This window comes from Triticum dicoccoides, chromosome 1B (assembly GCF_002162155.2).
Source record: "Triticum dicoccoides isolate Atlit2015 ecotype Zavitan chromosome 1B, WEW_v2.0, whole genome shotgun sequence".
NCBI classification, from domain to species: domain Eukaryota; kingdom Viridiplantae; phylum Streptophyta; class Magnoliopsida; order Poales; family Poaceae; genus Triticum; species Triticum dicoccoides.
This window is the reverse complement of record NC_041381.1, coordinates 660,831,672-660,852,326: the sequence shown is the minus strand read 5'-3', so window position 1 is coordinate 660,852,326 and position 20,655 is coordinate 660,831,672.

Genomic DNA, 20,655 nt, shown 5'->3' with positions numbered 1-20,655 from the left:
AGTGTGTATATGCTCCAAGAACACACCACTCGGAATGGCTTCTCTCTTGGAACCTATCTTTGCTAGATCATCAGCTGCTTGATTTTTCAGTCGGGGTATATGATGGAGCTCCAACCCCTCGAACTTCTTTTCCAGCTTCCTCACTGCACTGCAGTATCCAGTCATGGCTGGGCTTCTCACGTCCCACTCCTTCATCACTTGGTTGACCACTAAATCCGAGTCGCCATAAACCATCAGGCGACGGACGCCGAGTGAAATGGCCATGCGCAACCCATATAAGAGGGCCTCATATTCTGCCTCATTGTTGGAGGAATCAAAGTGAATCTGGAGCACATATCTGAGCTTATCTCCTCTGGGGGAAACCAGGACAACCCCAGCACCGGAACCATTCAACATCTTAGAGCCATCAAAGAACATGGTCCAATGCTCCGAGTGAACTTCAGTCGGCTGCTGCTGTTCAATCCACTCGGCGAGGAAATCTGCGAGGGATAACTGCGGCTCTGATAGCTCTGCTGAAACATTCAGGACCAGAAACATGCACTCGACTGCTTGTGGGCGCATCTCTGTCGAGTCCACCTCGATGGGCTCTGTTCCGGTCGACTAAACCTTGCACGATAATGGATCGCGCATCAAAGCCTGGTTCTCTGGGGTCGACTGGAACTCTTCGCCCCGCACTGAGCTGACGTCTGTCATCTTGCCGCCGAGGAGCGTAAGACCCTCCCCTCGGAGGGGAATTGGGCACTCGACGCCTATCATCTCGGTCGAGTCGGTCATCATATTGGTCTCGCCGATTCTCGCGCCCTTCACGCCGCGGAGGCGATCTAGGGCTGTGAGCCGACTGAACCGTATTCGCAGCGACGGATCGACAGTGAATTCTGTTGCGCGACTGCGACACGGCCGAATTCTGATCTCCTGCTGCCCGGAGCAAATCCCTGATCTGCATCAAGCCTCTGCCAGCTTCCGACTGAGAGGGCTGGATGGACTCTGCTATACGGGTCGCAGCTGCTAAATTCTGGATTGGGGTTCGATATACCTGAGTCGGCGGGAAGAGTTGACGTCGACTGGTGTCGGGAACTCGTTGCCGCGCGCGCTCGTCGAGTTCTCGCTGAAGATTCTCCAGTAGAGTGCGTTCGGCCAAATTGGCTAAACGAGCCTCCTCCAAGGCGCGAGCCTCGGGGGTTTCTCCTGCGATGGGAGTACGCAGGACATCCACGTTCCTGCGGCGAAGTTCCTCTCTTTGCAGAGAGTCGAGTGGCTCGGGCTGGTACTCTTCGTGGTCTCGTGCGGGGTCGCCTCCGTCGCCTGCCCCACCATCACGGGCGAAGCCAGGGGGACTGCGGGGCCCGTCGACCATCAGGATTTCCGCCGCTGGATCACTGCTATCGCACTCGGATGCAGACTCTATGGAGCCAGTCGACAGATCGAACAGGCCGTAGAGAGATTCGTCGGGCTCGATTGCCGCAACTTGGGTGGTGGCCGTCTGGCGAGCCACCGCGTGCCTCACCCACCGCTGAAGCCTCGACCGGCCCGAGCGCTTGCGCTGGCGGGAGACCGGGAGGGTGGTCGATGGGGGAGTCGACCGATATGGAGTCGACGGTTGCCGCAGTAGAACACCGCAGACACATGCGTGAAAATGTGTTGCACCGCGGACGGGGAGCGCATCGACGTCGAGTGGAGCCTCCTGGAGCCAGGCGGAGTCGTCGGCGACGAAGGTGAGAGCACCGAGACGGATCTCTCGACCCTCAACCAAAACTCCAGCAGTCATCATGATAAAAGTACTCGGAAGAACCGCAACTTCTCCACAAAATCGCTAAAACACCTGCCCCAAGGTGGGCGCCAACTGTCGTGGTTCTAAGTCTGACAGTAGAGTGGGGGGTAGGTATGGAGAGGCAAGGTCCTAACTATGGAGAGGTTGTAACACAAGAGATGTACGAGTTCAGGCCCTTCTCGGAGGAAGTAAAAGCCCGACGTCTCGGAGCCCGGAGGCGGTCGAGTGGATTATGTGTATATGAATTACAGGATGCCGAACCCTTCTGCCTGTGGAGGGGGGTGGCTTATATAGAGTGCGCCAGGACCCCAGCCAGCCCACGTAATGAAGGGTTTAAGGTGTATTAAGTCCGGGGCGTTACTGGTAACGTCCCACATAAAGTGTCTTAACTATCATAAAGTCTACTTAACTACAGGCCGTTGCAGTGCAGAGTGCCTTTTGACCTCCTGGTAGTCGAGTGAGTCTTCGTGGTCGAGTCCTTCAAGTCAGTCGAGTGAATCCCTCGTTGGTCGACTAGAAGGTGACCTCTTCTAAGGGTGTCCTTGGGCAGGGTACTTAGATCAGGTCTGTGACCCTACCCTAGGTACATGACTCCATCATTGGCAGTTTCTGTGGTGGCTGCGCCACCCGTGGCGGCCAGCGAGGGCCCGAGCCCGCTCGCCATGCCACCCGTCGCCGCCCATCATTCCCTGGCCCTCCGCGTGGATCATGCACGCCAGCGCACTCCCGCGGCACCGTCGCCGTGGCCCGGCAAGCACAGGGCACGCCCTTTGCCGCCGACGGGCCTGCGCCGCCCCGTTCCGTCGAACCACCCCAAAGCTTCTCGTCCAAGCGCGTTTAGTGCCTAAATGGAGCTAGTAGACCTCCACGTTGAAGCTCAACCGCTAAACCACCCCGACCAAGCCCTGCGCCGCCGTAACCTTCGCCGGAGAACTCCGTTCACGGCCATCACCTCGGATCGCCTATAAAAAGGGGAACCGAGCTCGCCCTCGAGCACGCACCATCCCTGCACCTCCCCAACACTCCGCCAGGCCACTAGGAGGACCTCGAGGAGGTCTCCTCCCCCAACTCCGGCCGCCCCGTTCCGCCTCGGCCTCCACCTCGATTCGCTCCGGTGAGGCCGTCCCCGGCACCCAAACCTTGTCTGCAATCCCCTCGAGCACCCAGAAGACTAACCCCCACTTCGATTTGCCCTTCGCAGCACTCTCCGGCGAGAGCCAACCGCTCCCGAACCGCCGTCCGCCGGAGCCAGGGACGTCGTCGACACAGTACTCGCCGGCGACCACCACCACCACCCACCGACGCGGAATGATGCACTGAGCACGGAGGTACCACCCGATCCCCTTGCCTCGCCGTGGATCGCCGCCGGCGACCACCGCAGCTCTCGGGCGCCGACGAGATCCGTCTCCCCCTTTTAAATTTTTAAACCTAACAGGTGGGACCCGCCTATCAGTCTCTCATTTTTTTAAACGAACCATTTTCTGAAAGCATATTCTGGCAAAATGCGCTTTCCAGTTTGAATCGTTTTCTGGACTTTTCTGCTTAGCCCCCTGGGAAGTTTCTGTTTCATTACAGAGAGGTCCTTGGACCAAAACACTTATAACTTTTAAATGGAAAATGGTTTTTGAATAATTCTTTTTCTGTCATCTTTATTTTTATGTCTAGTTTTTTGTCATATTTATTTGAAAAGTATTTGGAACACTTTTCTGTGCACTCGCGGTATTTACGTTACGTACGTATTTTTCTTATACCGTAGATACCGGAGGAGGTGATGGAGCCGCGAACTTCACCAAGTTAGACTCCGACTACTCTGAGCCAGGCAAGCATGTTTGAACTCTTATTATGATGAGTGTTTGTTGCATGTTTGCATTTAGGAGTTGCATGGCATGTTTATGAACATTTCTTGAATGTTATATTTCATGCAAAGAAGTGGTAAGTGAGTTTCGGAAATCCATATGTTGTTGGATACACATGTACATGGCCATGTGATGGCATGAGTATGGGTAAGATGGCAGTGTTGTGGCATGCCAGTCTTATGCCAGTCTATTTGACTTCAGTGTCAACGTGAATCAAGTCACATTCCCATTCATTTCCTTTCCTATACTGCCACATGTTTTCCGCAAGGAATATGGCTTAGTAAGTTGCAAACCGTTTTCCTGGTACACACCAAATAGAAAGGCCGGGATGAGGGTTCCATGGCCCTGGATTAAAGCTCGTCATCTGGTCAGGGGGCATGGGTGTTTCCGGTTGGGACCGAGAGGGGGGCACCCCTTAGAGCGCGCGTATAGAAATTTGATCCCATGCTATTCGAGGTTGTGACCTCCCCGTATCAAAGTTTTTATTGGACGTTGTCTAGGGTGATTCCTGGCATCGTGAGGTGGAATGGGTGTGTACTGGTTAAATGTGTTTCTACCGAAATACCGTAAACGGAACTAGTCCTTCGTGACTACGGAAATCCGTTGGCTGTGGACAGTTAGTACAAACTCTGCAGAGTCACAAATCCTTTTAATCATCTTGTACATGTCCAAGTACTATGTTCATCTTATCTTGTCAAATGTCAGTCCCAGTAATAAAACTCCGGTAGACTACATGAGTGTTAAGTCCAGTTAAAAGTTTATTCTTGTGGATGGAATAACCTGTTATTTAGTTTTGATATAAGCCCTTTCTGTGATTTCGCTCAGACGTCCGACTGTGGCATGCTTGTTATTTATTTTCAATATAAGCCCTTTCTGTGATGTCGCTCAGACGTCCGACTGTGGCACGCTTGTTATTTATTTTCAATATAAGCCCTTTCTGTGATGTCGCTCAGACGTCCGACTGTGGCACGCTTGTTGTTTATTTTCAATATAAGCCCTTTCTGCGATGTCGCCCAGACGTCCGACTGTGGCACGCTTGTCTTTTACTTTTCAGTATAAGCCCTTTATGTGGTGTCGCTTAGACGCCCGACTGCGGCATGATTATTTCTTATTTTGTTTACCTTTCGAGGCGTCGCTCCAGACACCCGATCAGTTTTCAGTTGTTTGTTTTACTTACCAAGTCGTGCATTTTTTATTATCTGGATGAGCATAATTATTTTTTGCTCATAACGCATTCATGCATGCATTTGTTATATCTTTTGTCCGAACTGTCTTGCGAGTACTTTCAAAGTACTCACCTGGCTTGTTGATTTGGCCAGATGTTGATGAAGGCGATCTCATGGATGAAGAGTTTGATAGCGAGTCCGACGTCTAGAGGAGTCCTAGTCAGTCCCGTGTGAACTTGGATTTGGTCACTGTATTATATCTGCTTCCGCTACCCCAAAAATAAATTCATCGAGCCTCACCTCGACGCTCGATGAGCTGCCAGTTAGGAGTCAAGTTATCCACCACCACTTTTGTCTCGAGCTAGTAGCATGTCACCACACCACTGTGTCATAACCGCCCTTATGTTTAATATTGGCGTGTTTGTATTGTTGAGCATCCTCAGCTCAACCCTGTAATATATTTGATGCTACTGGTCTTCTGTATTCAAGTATTTGTCTACCAGTAAGGATAACTCTTCCTATACTGGAATCAAGAGATCGATTTCTCAATAAGTATTTTATTGAAAAACCGGTCGTGAAAAAGAGGAAAGGGTTATGCAGCAAAGTAGCATAAGTATTTCCCTCAGTTTTTGAGAACCAAGGTATCAATCCAGTAGGAGGCTCCATGCAAGTCCCTCACACCTACACAAACAAACAAGAACCTCGCAACCAACGCGCTAAAGGGGTTGTCAATCCCTTCACGGCCACTTGCGAAAGTGAGATCTGATAGAGATAATATGATAAGATAAATATTTTTGGTATTTTTAGGATATAGATTGAAAAGTAAGGATTGCAAAATAAAGTAGATCGGAAACTTATATGATAGAGAATAGACCTAGGGGACATAGGTTTCACTAGTGGCTTCTCTCAAGATAGCATAAGTATTACGGTGGGTGAACAAATTACTATCGAGCAATTGATAGAAAAGTGCATAGTTATGAGAATATCTAGGCATGATCATGTATATAGGCATCACTACCACGACAAGTAGACCAACTCCTGCCTGCATCTACTACTATTAATCCACACATCGGTCGCTATCAAAAATGCATCTAGAGTATTAGGTTCATAAGAACAGAGTAACGCATTAAGCAAGATGACATGATGTAGAGGGATAAACTCAAGCAATATGATATAAACCCCATCTTTTTATCCTCGATGGCAACAATACAATACATGCCTTGCTGCCCCTGCTGTCACTGGGAAAGGACACCGCAAGATTGAACCCAAAACTAAGCACTTCTCCCATTGCAAGAAAGATCAATCTAGTAGGCCAAACCAAACTGATAATTCGAAGAGACTTGCAAAGATAACCAATCATACATAAAATAATTCAGAGGAGATTCAAATATTTCTCATAGGTAAACTTGATCATAAACCCACAATTCATCGGATCTCGACAAACACACCGCAAAAAGAGTTACATCGAATAGATCTCCAAGAAGATCGAGGAGAACTTTGTATTGAGATTCAAAGAGAGAGAAAAAGCCATCTAGCTAATAACTATGGACCCGAAGGTCTATGGTAAACTACTCACAACTCATCGGAGAGGCCTTGGTGATGATGTAGAAGCCCTTCGTGATCGATTCCCCCTCCGGTGGAGCGCCGGAAAAGGCTCCAAGATGGGATCTCATGGGTACAAAAGGTTGCGGCGGTGGAAATAGTTTTTCGTGGTGCACCTGGATGTTTTCGGGGTACGTAGATATATATAGGCGAAAGAAGTCGTTCAGGGGAGCCACGAGGGGCCCGCGAGGCAGGGGGTGCCCCAGGGCATGCCCTAAACCCTCGTGGCCGCCTCGGCTGCTTATTGACGTCCACTCCAAGTCTCCTGGATTGCATTTGTTCCAAAAAGATCACTCCCGAAGGTTTCATTCCGTTTGGACTCCGTTTGATATTCCTTTTCTGCGAAACACTGAAATAGACAAAAAAATAGCAATTCGGGCTGGGCCTCCGGTTAGTATGTTAGTCCCAAAAATTATATAAAAGTGTATAGTAAAGCCCATAAATATCCAAAACGGGTAATATAATAGCATGGAACAATCAAAAATTATAGATACGTTGGAGACATATCAAGCAGCGCTATGCAAACAAAACGTGCACGATGGCACGATAGATCAGTACTTAACGAGCCTATTACATGGCTCTGCGAGCCCAAGTGGATAAATTGTTTTTTAATAGTTCCTGGTGGTGCAAATCAAGAATCGCCCAGTGGATCAGTTCTCCTGGCCCTGGTGGTTCGAAGCTTCTGAATCATTCTATGTTGGTTCTTCTTCTTCCTCCACCGTCTGGAAGTCAGGCGATGACCAATTGATACCAGTCAAGACTTTAAATTCAGCATCGTCATCAATAAGCTCAGATGGATCAATGTCCGGGGCAAAAGTATGCTTACGGATTGGAGGAATCAGATCTGCAACTTTATAAGCCGGCATGGGCATCTTCTGATTTTCTGTAGCATAAGCCATCGAGTACTTGGACAGATCAGTTTCTTCCACAAGTAGACTCGCGAGAGGATGCATCACTTTTACACAGGCAGCAATATCTTTCTTATCAAAAGGAGACCCGTCCTCTTTGAAACTGGGGCAGCCAGTGGCTAGCTCGGCCGTGTCTAATTCCGACCGCCATGCCTTAGCCCGGCTTAAAACCGTAAGGGCACCGACTCTAGCAGCAGACCACTTGTTTTCTTCAATCCAGGCTGGTAAAACGGAGAGGCTACTTAAGACGTTACTGAGAAGAGACGGTGTTTTCTTGCTTGGGGAGATGGCGGCTATTGTGCGTTGAGCTCCGGTATATAGTTGCTCTACCAAGGTATAAACCGCCTTGAGCTTTATCAGTGTTTCTTTCCCAAGGTTGTTGCTTCTCGCGCCTGCATGGGAGATTATGATTGAGTTAATAGGTGGTTTATAACAAAAGAAATAAAAACCTTGAGATATAAAATGATCTTACCAAAAATAGCAAAAGTCATTTGATTGATGTGATGCTGTAAGCCAGTGAAATTGGTAGTGACCTCTTCCAATGAGGCTTCAGCTTTCTCAGCCCTTTTAATTAAGGCGGCCTTTTCTTCAGCCCAGGCGGCTTTCTCAGTCTTAAAAACAGTTTTGAGCTTCTCATTTTCATCCAAGCTAAATGTGAACTTTGATTCAGCCTACCGGGTCTCAGTTTCTTGTGCTTCAAGTCAGGATTTCAAGTCAGTCAGCTGAGATTGAAATTGATTGGATGCTTCCTGAATGAAGTCAAAACAAATATGAAGAGTTATGAAACAACATATACTTATAAGTCCCAAGCCCTTTGCACGTAATAGCACTTAGCACTTGGGGGCTAATGGGTGTAGAAAGTTTCTTTATAGAGTTGTATATATTTATAAGTCCCAAGTCCTTTGCAAGCAATAACACTTGGCACTTGGGAGCTAATGGATGCAAAGTTCGTTTTATGAAGCAGTGACAGGTGACCCGGTTCATCAAGGATGATTAACAGAGATTTCTTATCAATTGATAAGTCTCGACTTAACTTAATAGTTTAAGCCAGCCCTTGGGGGCTACAGATCAAATTGATTTATATGAAGTGAAGAATCGGCTTAACTTAATAGTTTAAGCCGTCCCTTGGGGGCTATAGGATTTTACTCACAGTATAAAAGGATATCTAACAAGTCTACAGTATATTCTATCCTATCATATTCAGTAGACTTGGGGGCTAAAGGAACGTATCTCATACGAGAGCAAGAATTAATAGCTCATGTTTCTGATGGATGTGCTTGACCATGGCAATTTCTAGATCACGGCTGCTGTGTACTTGATTTAGATAGCCAGAGAAGATTTCACTAATACTCTGATGTGAGTAATTGGCCATGTCAAATTTGACATTGCGCCTCTCAACCAGCTCTTCCTTGGCAGAATGTTTAGCCAGAGCTACAGGGCTTCCCGGTTCTTGAAAACCAGCACCAGTAATCACAACTTCCTCAGTATATCTGGCTTGAGAGGTTTAGTTGGGCTTGGTGGTTCAGCGAACAGAGGTGCCACGATTTTCTGGTGGCGGGTCATCAGTTGGATTATCGGTTGTTGCACGGAGGTCTCTGAAATTGGTGCTTGTTTTTTCGGCTCACGGGGTTTGGGATCTTCTGAGGGCTTGGTGGTTATGGCCTTTTTGCTAGGCTTTGATTTCCCACTATAAGAAGATTCAGAAAGTCAGTATGAATTTAGAAATGTTAAACACAGTTTTAAGGTGGTACCCAGGGGCAGTCTTGAAAGGAGGAAGCTGAGTCTGAGAAGAGTCGTCGGACGAAGAGTGAGAGGTCCCTTGATAATTCAAATCAGAAATATAAAGTACTAGATGAGTAATATCTAGGTTAAAATAAATAAGAGCCAGATTTTTGAATACCTTGTTCCGGCGTTTGCATGGAGCTGGCGTGTTAGGCAAACCGGAGGAAAGTTCTCCGCCTCCACTATTCCGGGTTCTGCGCCGGTTCTCATGATGTTGTTGCTTCAAAATAAAGTTGGGATCCATGTGAGCTAAAGGGTTAGAAAACCTTAATTTCCGGATCACGCGCCAATTTTTTTTGTCTTGGCAAGGGCTCTGAGTCGGAGGAAATAATGGTTACCTCGTCATCAACCGCCTGGCTGCTCTCCGTGTCATCCTAATGGTAATCAGTGTCAATAAGGTGGATGAAAAAGATGCCATGGGAATCAAGGTCTACCTCCGACTCTTCAGATTCATCCACGTTAAACGTGTCAGAAGCGGTGGATGTCTTTTTACTTCTCTTCATTGCTTTGGTCTTGCCTCTGGCTTTCTTGGTGGCTTTTCATCGTATCTCTTATCCCAAAAAGCGGATCCAGCCTGAGAAAGTTTACAACAAAGTCAGCATTTCCAGATTCCACGAGCAGTGAGGTAAGGAATTATGTATTCCGGACAGGAATACCTCCGGTGTCGGGTTAAGTACACTAAAAGGATTCAGACCCACTTTGCTGTAGCTTTCCAATGTCTCATTAAGAAGAGTCTTGGTCATGTCATTGATAGCCTTATCAGTTAAACTCTTTGAATTGTAACGCAGCGGGTCCTTGGTATCACCAGTGTATGCGCACATCAAAACAGGCCGACGACTTAAGGGTATTATTCTCCAAGCTATCTAGCACTGAATCAGATCAATTCCGGTTAAACCGTCGCCCAGCAATGTCCTCACCTTTAAAAAAGTCGGTGCAAGTTTTCCCCGTTCAGCAGTGCTAAGCCAGCCAAGAAGATGATGCTTTGGGTTGAGCCGTTGATCACGATAGCCTGGTAGGGATTTTCATCAGCAGGAGAAGTGTCTTTGCAATAGAACCAGGTTTGATTCCAATCTTTGGGATGGCTTGGAAGGGAAGCATAAGGGAAAATGGCATCTCTGCGACACTCAATTGAGATCCCTCCGAGTTCTTGGCTGGGACCGTCGGTAAATTCTTTCTGGTGGTGCAAATAGAAATATTCTCTGAAGATGTCAACACTAGGTTCTTCTTGGAGGTATACTTCACAGAAGACTTGGAAATTGCAAATGTTGGAAATAGACTTGGGCCCGATATCTTGAGGATGAAGTTGCATAAAATACAGAACGTCACGGAAGAATTTTGACCCGGGCGGTGAAAAACCCCAGTTCATGTGATCAGTGAAGACAATAACTTCCTCGGCTTGCGGCTGTAGTTTGGCTTCAACCGGATTAGGCTGGTAAGAAACCAATCTTTACATAGTCTTCAAGAATTGACTCAGTAACAATGAATGGAACCCAGTCGCATGAGGTGACTGTCTTGGTCATGATTGGGTGCACGGCCTACAATAAAGTAATTCAAGATGTCATTAAACCGGCACATGTGTGGTGAGTTACAAATTGTTGTTTCAACTGCTATACAAAGATAAAACTACACAAATTCAGTTTAGAACAAGCCAGCTTGGTTAAACCGGAGATGGCCGGGTTATGGATTTAAGTGGATGATGGCAGCTTAAGCGGGGCCTAATGTAATATGGAGGGTCACGGTTTATGTCATAAGCCGCCATGGCAGTTTTGGGGATTTAAATCTATCAATTGAAAAAAATTGCTAAGGGGAAGACAAACAGATTTCGCAAGCTAAAGCTATAAATATGGATCTATGACAGTTCAGAAAAAGCAGTGAAAATAAAACCTAAGGTGGCGGTAGTGAAAAAACCTGGATACATTGATGTAGTTCTTTACAAAGAGATGCTACTTTCATGGAAAAAATGGTGAAAAAACTACTTCCACACAAGATCTACGACCTATCCAGATTGAAAGTTGTAGGAGCTGAAGAGGATAAGGAAGAACAACAAGAACACCGATGATCAGGGCAAACCCTAAAAGTAGATCTGAGATGAAAGGGGGAGGCGCTCTTACAGGTGATGAGGATCGGCGGTGGCGCACTGGAGCTCTCTGGTCTTGTTAGGTTGATGCGGCGGCCTGAGTTGGTGCAACGTCTGGAGGTTGCGACGGCAAAGTACGAGCGCTCGTGTGGCTGAGAGGAAGAGGAAGACAAAGAAGGAAGCAGGGGGAAAATGAGATAGACCCCCGTTCCTATATATAAGGGGGGGCGAGTACAAGGCATGCATGGGAATCGAGGAGGCCGAAATCATCACATGGCTATAGGGGCGCCTCGATTTTCGAGAAGTTTATTAAGATAAGCATCAGTTAAGATGCTCTGGGCCTCGTGCGGAGTTAAGGAGAAATGATGTCATGGAGGTTTAAGAGGATTCTAAGAGCTGACGTCAAGGCGGGTTACAACAGGTGGTGTAGGTTTTACAAGTCAGGTGTTGAAGATTGATATGAACAAATTCAAATCAACCTGGGGCCTAATGTTGGTGATATAACTACTGGGTATGAACCGCCCAGGAGGGTCCAGGTCATACCACTAGCGATATCCCATAAAGGGGGCAGGTCATAAAAAGCCCGCTGACAGCCCAAGACCTAGATGCGGCTTAGGGCCCAGAAGGATGAACCGCCATGAGGATAAACTTGTATTGTAAGGTGCTTAGTTAGTCACCGAGCCGGACATGTTGTCTATGAGTCAGCCAGGACTCTGTAAGCCGCCGGGCGTTAACATGTGTATATAAAGGGACGACCCGGCGGTGAGTTAGGGCATGAAAGAAAGAGATCGAGAACTAGGTCAAGCGTATTCGCTCCCTGGTAATCGAAGCCCAAGCAATAACCACCCTACACTGGATTAGGCTGTTACCACCACCACGAGGGGCCGAACCAGTATAGACTCTCCGTGTCCCTTGTCCCGTTTAACTCCTTCAAGCTAACTACGTTGAGATGGCTCCACACTAAGTCCTTATGCTAGGACATCTGACGCGATAATTCCACGACACGTACGCTGATAGTAGTGTTACTATCTACAAAGCTCGACTTGTCGCAAAAGTTTTTTGACAAGTTCAAGGTGTTGACTACAATGAGATTTTCTCAACTATAGCGATGCTTAAATCCGTCTGAATCATGTTAGTAATTGTCATATTTTATGAAATCTGGCAAATGGATGTCAAAACTGCATTCCTTAAATGGATATTTCTTAAAGAAGAGTTGTATATGATGCAACCAGAAGGTTTTGTCAATCCTAAAGGTGCTAACAAAGTGTGAGATCCAACGATCCATTTATGGACTGGTGCAAGCCTCTCGGAGTTGGAATAAACGCTTTGATAGTGTGATCAAAGCATATGGTTTTATACAGATTTTTAGAGAAAACTGTATTTACAAGAAAGTGAGTGGGAGCTCTGTAGCATTTCTAATATTATATATGGATGACATATTGTTGATTTTAATGATATATAATTTCTGGATAGCATAAAGGGATACTTGAATAAGAGTTTTTCAATGAAAGACCTCGGTGAAGCTGGTTACATATTGGGCATCAAGATCTATAGAGATAGATCAAGAGGCTTAATTGGACTTTCACAAAGCACATACCTTGATAAAGTTTTTTTGAAAATGTTCAAAATGGATCAGTTAAAGAAAGGGTTCTTCCCTGTGTTAAAGGTGTAAAGTTGAGTAAGACTCAAAGCCCGACCACAACAGAAGATAGAAAGAGAATGAAAGTCATTCCCTATGCCTCAGATATAGGTGCTATAAAGTATGATATGTTATGTACCAGACCTATTGTGTACCTTGCCATGAGTTTGGCAAGGGGGTACAATAGTGATCTAGGAGTAGATCACTGGACAGCGGTCAAAATTATCCTTTGTGAGGACTAAGGAAATATTTCTCGGTTATGGAAGTGATAAAGAGTTCGTCGTAAAGAGTTATGTCGATGCAAGTTTTTACACGGATCCAGATGACTCTAAGTCTCAATATGGATACATATTGAAAGTCAGGGAAACTAGCTAAAGTAGCTCCATGTAGAGCATTGTAGACATAGAATATTTGCAAAATACATACGACTCTGAATGTGACAGACCCGTTGACTAAAATTCTCTCACAGTCAAAACATGATCACACCTAGTACTATTTGGGTGTTAATCACATCACGATGTGAAATAGATTATTGATTCTAGTAAACCCTTTGGGTGTTGGTCACATGGCGATGTGAACTATGGGTGTTAATCACATACAGATGTTCACTATTGATGTTAAATCACATGGCGATGTGAACTAGATTATTGACTCTAGTGCAAGTAGGAGACTGAAGGAAATATGCCATTGAGGCAATAATAAAGTTGTTATTTATATTTCCTTATATCATGATAAATATTTATTATTCATGCTAGAATTGTATTAACCAGAAACTTAGTACATGTGTGAATACATAGACAAAACATAGTGTCCCTAGTATGCCTCTACTTGACTAGCTCGTAAATCAAAGATGCTTATGTTTCCTGGCCATAGACATGTGTTGTCATTTCATGAAAGGGATCACATCATTAGGAGAATGATGTGATGGACAAGACCCATCCATTAGCTTAGCATTATGATCGTTACAGTTTCATTGCTACTGGTTTCTTCATGACTTATACATGTTCCTCAGACTATGAGATTATGCAACTCCCGAATACCGGAGGAACACCTTGTGAGCTATCAAACATCACACCGTAAATGGGTTATTATAAAGATGCTCTACGGGTGTCTCCGGAGGTGTTTATTGGGTTGACATAGATCGATATTAGGATTTGTCACTCTGTGTTTCGGAGAGGTATCTCTGGGCCCTCTCGGTAATGCTCATCAGTATAAGCCTTGCAAGCAATGTGACTAATGAGTTAGTTGCGGGATGAAGCATTACGGAACGAGTAAAGAGACTTGTCTGTAACAACATTGAACTAGGTATGATGATACCGACGATCAAATCTCGAGCAAGTGGCATACCGATGACAAAGGGAACAACGTATGTTGTTATGCAGTGTGACCGATAAAGATCTTCGTAGAATATGTAGGAGCCAATAGGAGCGTCTAGGTTCCTCTATTGGTTATTGATCGGAGATGTGTCTCGATCATGTCTGCATAGTTCTCGAGCCCGTAGGGTCCGCACGCTTAACGTTCGATGATGATTTGTATTATGAGTTATGTGTTTTGATGACCGAAGTTTGTTCGTTGTCCCGGATGATATCACGGATGTGACGAGGAGTCTCAAAATGGTCGAGACACAAAGATTGATATATTGAAAGGCTATATTCGGACATCTGAAAGGTTCCGAGTGATTCGGGTATTTTTCGGAGTACCGGGGAGTTACGGGAATTTATCGGGGGAAGTAATGGGCCTTATTGGGCCATACGGGAAAGGAGGAGGCAGGTCAAAGGGAAGGTGGCGCCCCCCCCATGGGTCCGTATTGGACTAGGGGAACGGGCGTCCCCCCCTTGCCCTTTCCTACTCCCTCTCTCTTTCCCTCTTTCCTTCTCCTCTACTCCGAAAAGGAAAAGGATTCCTACTAGGACTTGGAAGTCCTAGTAGGACTCCATACTCTAGGCGCGCCTCCTAGGGCCGGCCTCCTCCTCCTCCCTCCTTTATATATGGGGGTAGGGGGGCACCCTAGAACGCACACAAGTTTCTCTCCCAACCATATGCGGTGCCCCCTTCCACAGTTACACACCTCGATCATACCATCATAGTGTTTAGGCGAAGCTCTGTTGAAAGGACATGCGGTGCCCCCATGTGTGGTTTTGGTAATTGCTGACAATCTCTATGGACTAATGGTTGCCTTGATTTATATTTTAAGGGTTTACCCATAGGCTTTTCTTGGAGTCCATTTGTTGGTTTCAATGAGAGTTTGTGATGACCAAGGTGCTATTAAGGAATTATCCAAAGATTGGTCATATGAGTGTTGAGCTTATTGCATGCATGTCTTGAAGAAGAAGGTTGTGTGATCATTCATGTTTACCTTCAATACGTCATCCAAATGAAGAGAGTTGCAAAGATTCAAGGTTGATCAAGACTAAGTCAAGAGTGAATCAAGTTGATCAACTCACAAAGCGTAGAAGATGTTGTTGGGGAACGTAGCAGAAATTCAAAATTTTCCTACGCGTATCACCAAGATCTATCTATGGAGAGACCAGCAACGAGTAGAAGGAGAGTGCATCTACATACCCTTGTAGATCGCTAAGCGGAAGCGTTCAAGTGAACGGGGTTGATGGAGTCGTACTCGTCGTGATTCAGATCACCGATGATCCTAGTGCCGAACGGACGGCACCTCCGCGTTCAACACACATATAGCTCGACGATGTCTCCCACGCCTTGATCCAGCAAGGAGAGAGGGAGAGGTTGAGGAAGACTCCATCCAGCAGCAGCACAACGGCGTGGTGGTGATGGAGGAGCGTGGCAATCCTGCAGGGCTTCGCCAAGCACCTACGGGAGAGGAGGAGGTGTCACGGGAGGGAGGGAGGCGCCAAGGGCTCAGGTATAGATGCCCTCCCTCCCCTCCACTATATATAGGGGCAGGGGAGAGGGGGGAGGCGCAGCCTTGCCCCCTCCTCCAAGGAAGGGGTGCGGCTAAGGAGGGGGGAGGAGTCCATCCTCCCCAAGGCACCTCGGAGGTGCCTTCCCCCTTGAGGACTCTTCCCTCTAGGGTTCCCTAGGCGCATGGGCCTCTTGGGGCTGGTGCCCTTGGCCCATGTAGGACAAGGCGCACCCCCTACAGCCCATGTGGCCCCCCGGGGCAGGTGGCCCCACCCGGTGGGCCCCCGGGACCCTTCCGGTGGTCCCGGTACAATACCGATGACCCCGAAACTTGTCCCGATGGCCGAAACAGGACTTCCTATATATAAATCTTTACCTCCGGACCATTTCGGAACTCCTCGTGACGTTCGGGATCTCATCCGGGACTCCGAACAACATTCGGTAACCACATACAAGCTTCCTTTATAACCCTAGCGTCATCGAACCTTAAGTGTGTAGACCCTACGGGTTCGGGAGACATGTAGTCATGACCGAGATGTTCTCCGGTCAATAACCAACAGCGGGATCTGGATACCCATGTTGGCTCCCACATGTTCCACGATGATCTCATCGGATGAACCACGATGTCAAGGACTCAATCAATCCCGTATACAATTCCCTTTGTCTAGCGGTATGGTACTTGCCCGAGATTCGATCGTCGGTATACCGATACCTTGTTCAATCTCGTTACCGGCAAGTCTCTTTACTCGTTCCGTAACACATCATCCCGTGATCAACCCCTTGGTCACATTGTGCACATTATGATGATGTCCTACCGAGTGGGCCCAGAGATACCTCTCCGTTTACACGGAGTGACAAAATCCCAGTCTCGATTCGTGCCAACCCAACAGACACTATCAGAGATACCCGTAGTGTACCTTTATAGCCACCCAGTTACGTTGTGACGTTTGGCACACCCAAAGCACTCCTACGGTATCTGGGAGTTGCACAATCTCATGGTCTAAGGAAATGATACTTGACATTAGAAAAGCTTCAGCATACGAACTACACGATCTAGTGCTATGCTTAGGATTGGGTCTTGTCCATCTCATCATTCTCCTAATGATGTGATCCCGTTATCAACGACATCCAATGTCCATGGTCAGGAAACCGTAACCATCTATTGATTAACGAGCTAGTCAACTAGAGGCTTACTAGGGACATGGTGTTGTCTATGTATCCACACATGTATCTGAGTTTCCTATCAATACAATTCTAGCATGGATAATAAACGATTATCATGAACAAGGAAATATAATAATAATCAATTTATTATTGCCTCTAGGGCATATTTCCAACAGTCTCCCACTTGCACTAGAGTCAATAATCTAGTTCACATCGATATGTGATTAACACTCAAGGTCACATCCCCATGTGACTAACACCCAAAGAGTTTACTAGAGTCAATAATCTAGTTCACATTTACCATGTGATTAATACTCGATGAGTTCTGGGTTTGATCATGTTATGCTTGTGAGAGAGGTTATAGTCAACGGGTCTGAAGCTTTCAGATCCGTGTGTGCTTTACAAATCTCTATGTCATCTCCTAGATGCAGCTACCACGTTCTATTTGGAGCTATTCCAAATAACTGTTCTACTTGGAGCTATTCTAAATTGTTGCTCCATTATACGTATCCGGTATCTCTACTCAGAGCTATCCGGATAGGTGTTAAGCTTGCATCGACGTAACCCTTTACGACGAACTCTTTTACCACCTCCATAATTGAGAAAATTCCTTAGTCCACTAGTTACTAAGGAAAACTTTGACCGCTGTCCTGTGATCCATTCTTGGATCACTCTTGTACCCCTTGACTGACTCATGGTAAAGCACATTTCAGGTGCGGTACACAGCATAGCATACTGTAGAGCCTATGTCTTATGCATAGGGGACGACCTTAGTCCTTTCTCTCTATTCTGCCATGGTCGAGCTTTAAGTCTTAACTTCATACCTTACAACTCAGGCAAGAACTCCTTCTTTGACTGATCCATATTGAACACCTTCAAGATCATGTCAAGGCATGTGCTCATTTGAAAGTACTATTAAGCGTTTTGATCTATCCTGATAGATCTTGATGCTCAATGTTCAAGTAGCTTAATCCAGGTTTTCCATTGAAAACACTTTCCAAATAACCCTATATGCTTTCCAGAAATTCTACGTCATTTCTGATCATTAATATGTCAACAACATATACTCATCAGAAATTCTATAGTGCTCCCACTCACTTCTTTGGAAATACAAGTTTCTCATAAACTTTGTATACACCCAAAATCTTTGATCATCATCAAAGCATACATTCCAACTCCGAGATGCTCACTCCAGTCCTCAGAAGGATTGCTGGAGCTTTGCATACTTATTAGCATATTTCAGGATAGACAAAACCTTCCGGTTGTATCACATACAACCTTTCCTCAAGAATCGTCGAGGAAACAATGTTTTGACATCCTATCTACAAGATTTCATAAATAATGCAGTAATTGCTAATATAATTCCAACAGACTCTTAGCATCGCTACGAGTGAGAAAGTCTCATCGTAGTCAACTCCTTGAACTTGTCGAAAAACATCTTAACGACAAGTCGAGCTTTCTCAATGGTGACACTTACCATCATTGTCTGTCTTCCTTTTAAAATCCATCTGCACTCAACAGCCTTACGACCATCGAGTTGTTCTGCCAAAGTCTACACTTTGTTTTCATACATGGATCCTATCTCGGATTTTATGGTTTCTAACCATTTGTCGGAATTTGGGCCCACCATCGCTTCTCCATAGATCGTAGGTTCATTGTTGTCCAGCAACATGACTTCCAAGACAGGATTACTGTACCACTCTGAAGTAGTACGTATCCTTGTCACCCTACGAGGTTTGGGAGTGACTTGATCTGAAGTTCCATGATCACTATCATAAGCTTCTACTTCAATTGGTGTAGGTACCACAGGAACAACTTCCTGTGCCCTGCTACACACTGGTTGAAGTGACGGTTCAATATCCTCATCAAGTCTCCACCATCCTCCCACTCAACTTTTCGAGAGAAACTTTTCTTCGAGAAAGGACCCGATTCTAGAAACAATCCTTATTGCTTTCGGATCTGAATTAGGAGGTATACCCAACTGTTTTGGGTGTCCTATGAAGATGCACTTTATCCGCTTTGGGTTCGAGCTTAATCCTGAAACTTTTTCACATAAGCATCGCAGCCCCAAACTTCTAAGAAATGACAGCTTAGGTTTCTCTAAACCATAATTCATACGGTGTCATCTCAACGGAATTACGTGGTGCCCTATTTCAAGTGAACGTGGTTGTCTCTAATGCCTAACCCATGAACAATAGTGTAATTCGATAAGAGACATCATGGTACGCACCATATCCAATAGGGTGCAACTATGATGTTCGGACACACCATCACACTATGGTGTTCCAGGCTGTATCAGTTGTGAAACAATTTCCACAATGTCTTAATTCTGTGCCAAACTCGTGATTCAGATATTCATCTCTATGATCATATCATAGATCTTTTATCCTCTTGTCACGACGATCTTTCAACTTCACACTGAAATTACTTGAACCTTTCAATAATTCAGACTCGTGATTCATCAAGTAAATATACTCAACATCTACTCGAATCATCTGTGAAGTAAGAACATAACGATATTCACTGCATGCCTCAGCACTCATTGGACTGCACACATCAAAATGTGTTGCTTCCAACAAGTTGCTATCTTGTTCCATTTTACTGAAAGTGAGGCTTTTCAGTCACCTTGTCCATGTGGTATGATTTGCATATCTCAAGTGATTCAAAATCAAGTGAGTCCAAACGACCCATTTGCATGGAGTTTCTTCATGCATATATACCAATAGACATGGTTCGCATGTCTCAAACTTTTCAAAAATGAGTGAGTCCAAAGATCCATCAACATGGAGCTTCTTCATGCGTTTTATACCGATATGACTTACGTGGCAGTGCCACAAGTAGGTGGTACTATCATTACTATCTTTTGGCATGAACATGTGTATCACTACGATCGAGATTTAATAAACCATTCATTTTAGGTGTAAGACCATTGAAGGTATTATTCAAATAAACAGAGTAACCATTATTCTCCTTAAATGAATAACCGTATTGCGATAGACGTAATCCAATCATGTCTATGCTCAACGCAAACACCAAATAACAATTATTTAGGTTTAACACCAATCTCTTTGATAGAGGGAGCGTGCGATGCTTGATCACATCAAACTTGGAAACACTTCCAACACATATTGTCAGCTCTCCTTTAGCTAGTCTCCGTTTATTCCGTAGCCTTTTGTTTCGAGTTACTAACACTTAGCAACCGAACTGGTATCTAATACCCTGGTGCTACTAGGAGTACTAGCAAAGTACACATTAACACAATGTATATCCAATATACTTCTATCGACCTTGCCAGCCTTCTTATCTACCAAGTATCTAGGGTAATCCTGCTCTAGTGGTTGTTCCCTTTATTACAGAAGCACTCAGTCTCGGGTTTGGGTTCAACCTCGGGTTTCTTCATTGGTGCAGCAGCTGATTTGCCGTTTCATGAAGTATCCCTTCTTTCCCTTGCCCTTCTTGAAACTAGTGGTTTCATCAACCATCAACAATTGATGCTCCTTCTTGATTTCTACTTTCGCGATGTCAAACAACGCGAATACCTCAAGGATATCTATCCCTGATATGTTACAGTTCATCACGAAGCTCTAGCAGCTTGGTGGTAATGACTTCGGAGAAACTATCACTATTTCATCTGGAAGATCAACTCCCACTTGATTCAAGTGATTGTTGTACTCAGACAATCTGAGCACAAGCTCAACGATTGAGCTTTTCTCCCTTAGTTTGTAGGCTAAGAAAATTGTCGGAGGTCTCATACCTCTTGACGTGGGCACGAGCCTGAAATCCTAATTTCAGCCCTTGAAACATCTCATATGTTCCGCGACG